The sequence below is a fragment of the Lactuca sativa genome, chromosome 7 (genome assembly GCF_002870075.4).
Source record: "Lactuca sativa cultivar Salinas chromosome 7, Lsat_Salinas_v11, whole genome shotgun sequence".
Taxonomy (NCBI): Eukaryota; Viridiplantae; Streptophyta; class Magnoliopsida; order Asterales; family Asteraceae; genus Lactuca; species Lactuca sativa.
Genome location: NC_056629.2, coordinates 110,063,821 through 110,071,670, shown reverse-complemented (window position 1 = coordinate 110,071,670; position 7,850 = coordinate 110,063,821). Strand labels below are relative to the sequence as shown.

Below are 7,850 nucleotides of genomic sequence, written 5' to 3'. Positions count from 1 at the left end.
TTACATTAATTTTGTTAACTTTTGTCGATAAAACCGCAATTTAGTTCGATTCAAATCAAGTCAATTCGGACCAAAGACGGACAAAACCGGACCAATATATATTCTAAATTGGTCTAAGTAACACACATATTTATATGAGATAATATATATATATATATATATATATATATATATATATATATATATATATATATATATATATATATATATATATTAACCGGTTCCGGCGGGTACCCAGCGGGTAGCGGTTCCGAAAAAACGAGAACCGGAACCGGAACCGCTTAAGGCAGTTCCATAACTTTAGGAACCGGAACCGGAACCACCTAAGGCAGTTCCGGTTCCAAAATCGGCAGTTCCGAGGCGGTTCCGGTTCCAAAAGCGGGTACCCGGTTCCGATGCTCATCCCTAGTAACTGGCAAGCAAGTTTTGAATTGCAATTTGACGTGATGCTTCAATAGAGGTGAATTGATGTTTGTTTACTCAAATCATGTGTGATCAACAACCATTGCCACTTGGGGGCTGGAAAAGATGAAAATGCAGAAGACCATGGCGCAAACTCCGTTGTCGGAAGACGTTGGTGCGTCTATATCTTGGATTGAGACCTCCGACACCATCTCCCGCCACATCTTCTTTCAACCAGACGACCAATTCTCCATAAGTATTCAACATATGATAACGCTAATCAGATTTTTACAATTAGGGTATTCAAAGTGCCATAATTTACAGTTATAATAAATGTATCGTCTGTTGTTTATCGCAGAATCTAAACTTTTTCATAACGCTTAACATCATGAAAATTGAATCTTGTGGGATATTTGTGTTTTAGGTGAAGGTGCTTGACGATTCGAGACCAGATGTCCACAAAATGGCTGAATCTTTCGTCAACAAATTCTTCCCCTCTGGTTTTCCATATAGGTGAGTTGATGGAACTTAATTTCACATAAAATTTGTTGAAGAGTTTCATTTCTCATATCATATATATTCCACCATCGCTTCTTACTCCAACATCAACAAATGATACCTTAGATATACTCAATTTCGGGCATTAAAAGTTACAACAATTCTCAAGTGCAGCACTATCTTTTTTATCAACTCAGGTCCTCTTCCAATACAGTCTGTCTCTTAAATTCCATTTTTACGTGATTCATTCCATTGTAGCAAATAGCAATATTTAATCTTACCCCTTTGCAATCACTGCTATATGCTGCAGGCTTGAGACCTAACCTGCACAAGCAACTGCAGTTAGTTGGGTGAGGAACAACTTTCATCTCAAGAATTTGATCATACCAATACTAAAAGAACTTAACCTCACATTCTTGATGTCAAACAGGTACTAAAAGATGGAATGCAGCATATGGGAAAACTAATATGTAGCAATTTAGGTGCACTCATGGATGCAGAACCCAAACGGTGGAGAATATTGGGTTTGTAGTTTGTACCATTATTTTTTTTCTTTGTTCTTATATATGACTATGAAATATACAACTTCAAGAACCTCTTTTTAATATGTAGCTGATGTGCTATACGACTTGGGCACTGGTCTCGAAATCATTTCCCCATTATGCCCTCAACTGTTTCTTGAAACAGCTGGGCTTGGGATTTTTTCAAAGGTTAGTTGGTGGTGAATAATTACCAATATTCAATAATTATATAATAACCCAAATTGACCAATTTTAAAAGCTTGGTTGTCATTATTGAACAAGGAATGGTTGTGGTAGTTGCAAGAGCAACAAGATTACCAAATTATTCTTCATTTGCAAAAGGAGAAGCCATCTCAACCGTGTTTAATGTGCTCGGGTCAGGTCCCAGTTGCTTACAACAGTTTGTTCATCTATGCAAGGAAAGGTACATGTAAAATTTTGAATTGACATTATTGCCCCTTTAATATATATGGGAAACAAATCTAATGTCAGTTCTTTTTGTTTTGTGTAGATGGTTGTTGGTTCACTTCTTTCTATAATACATGTATACAGTGTATCTGAGGAAATGCGAGTTGCTCCTGTTAGCACATTAAATCCACAAAGAAGTGCAATGATTATAGAAGATTTCATTAAGGTTCAGAAACAAATGCTAAAAATTCTTATCATTATTTACATTTTTGTCCTGTCTATTTTGCTAATGTTTTATAAATTTCTTATTAAAACATAGAGTAAATTACATTTGTTGTCCCTGTGTATAGTTTATTTTTGCAATTTTGGTCTTGCAATGTTTTTGGTTCAGGTTCCAAGTAAAATGACTCTTTTAGTCCCTGAGCATAGCCGATTTTATCCAAATTTGATCCCAAAAATATTGTCATTTTAATTATATTGCAGATCAAAAGCGTTAGGAAAACATCAAATAAGGACCAAAAACGTTAAATTAGATGTTACTAATTACAATGTTGGTGAAAATGAATGATGGTGTTATCAAAACAATCTCTTTTATTTCTTTAAAGGAAATACGATTCAACATGTCGTTCCGGCACATCATTTGCATGGAGTATTTTTATTTTGTTCAGATTTTGAGATAGTTACTATGCCAAGTAAAATATGTGATTGTATTTATTTCAAATTGCATTTCAAAACCATGTTTTCTTCTCATGCACATCTTTTAATATTTTATATTATTTTATGATTGAATATTTTGTTTTTTTTTTATTTATAGTTTTAACCTTCAAGTCATGTTTTATTTTGTTTTATGATATTAATTTTTGTAATGTGTATTCAAGAATTTAATAAATTCATTTTAAGAGTTTTGTAGACATTTGTATGTTTTTTTTTATGCATTAACGCGGGTTATAATCTAGTTCAATTTACAAATTGAATTCTAATTTCAATTATATCCCCTGATCTTTGAGACTTATTACAATATTAACCCTATAATTTTCCTTTTGTTTTACTTTACAACCATATCATTTAATAATTTAATTTATCTATAAATGATCTTTTAATACTTTAAGTATCAATTAAATCCTAAATAATCATTTAAAATATTAATTAAATCTTTTAAATCATAAATAATCTCTTTTTGTTAAGTTATTATATAATAAGCATGTGATCCGACACGAAATACGTACAACTTAATCGTATGTACAACGGAAGGCTAACATCATTAACAAGGAGATTTTCGGGTCGTTACAGTATCCGGTCGGTTAGACCGAAGGGGTGGCCAGCACCCAGATATGATCGGCAGTATCTGGTCGAAAACACCGAAGGGGAGGCTAACACCCAGATATGCTCGACAATATCCGGTCGAATTGACCGAAGGGGTAGGTCGAGCACCCAAATATGCTTGACAATATGTGGTTATGTGGTATGATGAGGGAACTCACTAAGCTTCGTGCTTATGGTTTTCAGTTTTGGTTTCAGGTACTACATTTTCAAAGGAAAGGAGCCCCCACAATAGCAACACATCACACTATGATTTTCCGCATGACGAGGTCTTTAGGAGTTGTACTCTAATATTATCTTTCATAACATGATTGGATGTTTTACAAACTGGTTTGTTTATTACATGAGATGACACTATTGATGTTTTCATAATAGTGGTTTTCAGAATTACTCAATTAAAAACAAAATTTTTGGTCTTGAATTATAGGTTGTTACAAGTTGGTATTAGAGCCCTGGTTTGAGGGATTCAGACACACTCTCGGGTATATCTGGACTCAAATAGAGGGTTTGAGATATTATTACAAGAAAAATAATTTTTCTAAAATTAAAATTAAGGGTTTTTAATAAAGGACAAGTAGTGTGATGCACGCATTCCGTCGAGATCAAGTAAGTTTTCCACAAGATACCCGTACATGTTGTAGTATTATATGAATTGTGAATATGTGAACTGCATGCTAGATTAGGGCTAAGGATCTAGGAAGGATGCCTTGTATGTCTACTATATGAGCTTGTAGACCTGCATGCTAGTACTGATCAATCATTGATAGGATGGTATGTTTAGGTTATGCATGATTGTTTGAGCTCTTGGAATTTCATGTTAGTACAGTTCCAATAGTTGAATACAATGGATTGATAGGAGTATGTTGGTTAGTGTTTCCATTGTCCAAATGTTGCTTGCTTTGTGCTTTATGAGACTCTTAGTAACGTGGGTTAGCTACTAAGTGAATATGCTAGGTCACGTGTCTCACAAGCTAGATAATCGCAGAGTGATGGACTTGGCCATATTGCGCAACCCTCGTTTGAGTCCAACCATTCTAGGATTGAGTCTTTTACTCGAAGGATTATCTAATCTCTATTGCATGTGACTATATTCATGAGGTAGCTAGTTGAAATTAATAGGAATCCTTCAGCAGCTAAGGACTAGGTGGGTTTGGTAACATAGGAAAGCCTAGGATGTGCTTCAGTGGGTTAGTAGTGTGGTTAGTGAGTTTTAGGTACATCAGTTTGAAGAAGTGATTTAGAGGATCCAGAAGGATCGCTGAGGAAAAGTATGGATAGGTGTGCAAGGTAGTATTGGGCCCGTACTACTTGAATTGTTGGGAATGTTGGAGAATATAAGAAGCTTATGGGAAGGAGAATTCTTGGTTATGCTCTGGTCGTGGGGATAGTTGCCTGCCAGATGAGGATGAGCACACATGGGGAAGGACCATGGTTTGGTCTTGGCTCCGATAGTGAGCCAGTTAGTGGAAGGACTTCCAGGGTTTTGAGTTCACGTTGCATTAAGGAGATGTAAAGTATTTCTCACACTAGTCCCTACCCTAGATGAGCTAAGGTTCGGTTTGCCTTGGTTCTCTTGTATCAGGCAGCAAGGATTGATTATGTGATTTATTGCACTTTTGGGATTGGAGGCTATGTATTGGGAGGAGTTTCTGACCCGGTTTAGGGCAAATGCTACTTCAGCTACTGCAGTTCAACATTGGATGATTGAGCTGGTGAGTGTGTCAGGGTGCGAGACTTTGAATGATATGATTTCTAGAGCCCGAGAGGGAGAGACTGATTTGGAGCCCTCAGGAATGGGATCCTGATTCTAGTTCCGGCTCAAGAGTTGGACTTGGGGCAATTGATGCACGATCGCGGGAGTTCATCTCATCAGAGATTACCCGTAGAATTTTGGAATGGACCTCGGTGGTCTTTCGTTCATCCATGGGAGGGATTTTGGGATATTTCAATATTCTTCTTGGGGCCTTTCAGGCCGGAATTGTCCTGGGGCGTTTAGGGGCTCATCTGGAGCCCAAATGTCACACCTCGAAAACCAAAGGCGGAAACATTTCCGGGGTTGACTCCACGTTGAGTACCAAATCCAATGCACATAGTAATCACAGTAAACAACCATTACATTACATATATTTGAAAGTTCACATTTGTTTCAAAAGTAAATTGTACAAGTGTTATACATATATCATATGAACAAAAGTAGAGACGAGTCTTCTGCACACTCCGTCTTCACCAAAAGATATCACCGGGTACCTGTCTAACGTGGACCTGAGAATACAAGCGGTTTGAAAATCAGCATAAAGCTGGTGAGTTCATAAGATTGTTTGTCTTCTGAAAATGTACCAGTTTCCTTTAGTTTTCCGAAAAGGTTTGTTATCCAAGAAAATCCCATATTTTCTTATGTAAAACAGTTTAGTTATCTTTCATTACTGTTCAATTACGCGTTATATGTTACTCCAGGAAAATCCCATATTTTCCTAAATACAAGACCGATTTAATATCACAGAGTATAGTTTAATACACAAAACTATATATTGAGAATCTTGGGATTACTATCCCGAATTAGATATAAAATACTTTAATATACGTGAACTGTAGATGGAAAGTAGTTTGAAAACCTTGGGACTAACATCCCGTACTACATATAGATTTAATACCATGGGACTATCATCCCGGACTAGATACACGATAGTTTGTTAAAACCACGAGATTACTATCCCGGACTAGATATAAGATAGTTTGATAAAACCATGGGACTACTACCCCGAACTAGATATAAGATAGTTTGATAAAACCATGGGATTACTATCCCGAACTAGATATAAGATAGTTTGATAAAACCATGGGATTACTATCCCGAACTAGATATAGATTCTAACCATAGGAATAACATCCTGCAATAGATATGAAACCTATAGACTAAAAACCATGGGATTACCATCCCGTACTAGATATATATATATATATATATATATATATATATATATATATATATATATATATATATATATATCCAAAACCAAAGCCGTGAATAAACTTATATTAATACGTATTGTGAGTCGGGTAACCATGCTGATATGACAACGAGACCTCCTTGACGTTTGTCAGACGTCGGACGATATCCAGAATTTGTCACCCCAGGCGTGCCCGCCTAACTGTAGCTAGCAGTTAAGGTGTGGGATTGTCAGTCCCGAATAGATCTATTCACAAATTCCTCGCTCTCCCTCCAGGAGACTCTGGTTACACTTCCGGGGAGGATTTACTGATCATCCATAAAGGGTAGTGACGAACTCACAAGCTAGTACTAAACTATTCACAGGGTTCTCATACGATATCAAACATATAAAAGATTATGAAACATAATACAGTGAATACAGATACATACAATGAAACTATCTGGCAATACATTCAAATGATGCGGAGATAAACTGAATCAGACATAGTTTATCTAAAAACTTTATACACATATCAGTACATGATAAAATGAAAACTAAAGAACCCCAAATTATTCCCATAATAATTTGATTAGTTTGGTTATTTCCTTAATTAAAATTCATTTAGTTGTAGTTGATAAATCATCCCTTATGCTCAGCATAATACATAAGGGGTAAAAGTGTTTATAAGTTTGCCAGATATTATTTGAAACATATCAATGTTATAATTCGAAAACAGTTATAGTTTGCTTGTATTCCCCCCCTGAAAACATTGAAAAACACGGAAAAAGCGTAGGGGTATGAACTCACCGGACGAGAAATGTGACGATTTCGGATGTTAAACGTTGGTTCGGGACTTGCAAACGCACGAGATTCCTATGTATAATGAAAAGATACACATTTGTATCTAATTAGGACTTAGATTAGTTATTTGGTAGAGACAAACACTTCTAGTTGCGAAAACACTCCCTTACAAGTGTTTGGAGGGACCCGGGTGGCGTTTAAGGACTTGTATGACCGGGAAATGGAGTTTACTCTTCAAGAGTAAACTCATACAAGATTTTTCGGCCCATAACACCCATTCCCCATGAGTTTACGGCCGTAAACTCATGGTGGGGTGGTTTATGGTGCAAATTGGCTTGAAATAATTAAGAGGGAATTTCTAGGGTTTGATTTAAGGCTTGGAATTAATTTAAAACACCAATGGCAACACTTAAGGGAGTTTACGGCCCTAGCATGGAGCGTACAGCCGTAAACTCCTATACCCCCTTGAATAAGTGTTTTAATGTCTCCAAATTAATCACATGTGATTCTAATGATTTTTCCTAGCCTTGTAGGGATTTTTGAGGGACTTTGGACAAGGTTTTTGGAGTTTACGGCCCATGAACCCCCCTCATGGCCGTGAACTCCCTTGATGTTTGTTTTATTATGTTTTAAGGTCCAATACTTGTTTGTAGACACTTCTAGAATTTATACCAAGGCTTTAGGTGTGTTAAAGTGGCATTTTAACACTTTTAGAGGAGTTTACTCCCCATGTTTGAAGGGTTTACGACCCAAGCATAAGCCTTGACCGTAAAGTCTCATTTGTCCCTCAAAATTTATGTTTAAAGTGTTCTAAGGCTAAAACCAATATTCTAGAAGTCATATCTACGTCTTGTTGGGGTCTAGGAAGGGTTTTAGGGCTTAAAAACCCTCTAATTATGTGTTTACGGCCTAAGCTCCTTCCAGGGCCGTAAACTCATATACAAGGGATTAATTCATGCTTTAATCCCGA

The 7,850-nt window shown here is 36.4% G+C and overlaps 1 pseudogene; it reads left to right on the top strand.

Annotated features, from left to right (window-relative positions):
* The first annotated feature begins 546 nt into the window (after positions 1–546).
* On the top strand, positions 547–1,839 carry LOC111905813 (protein root UVB sensitive 2, chloroplastic-like; annotated as a pseudogene).
* Positions 1,840–7,850: the final 6,011 nt, after the last annotated feature.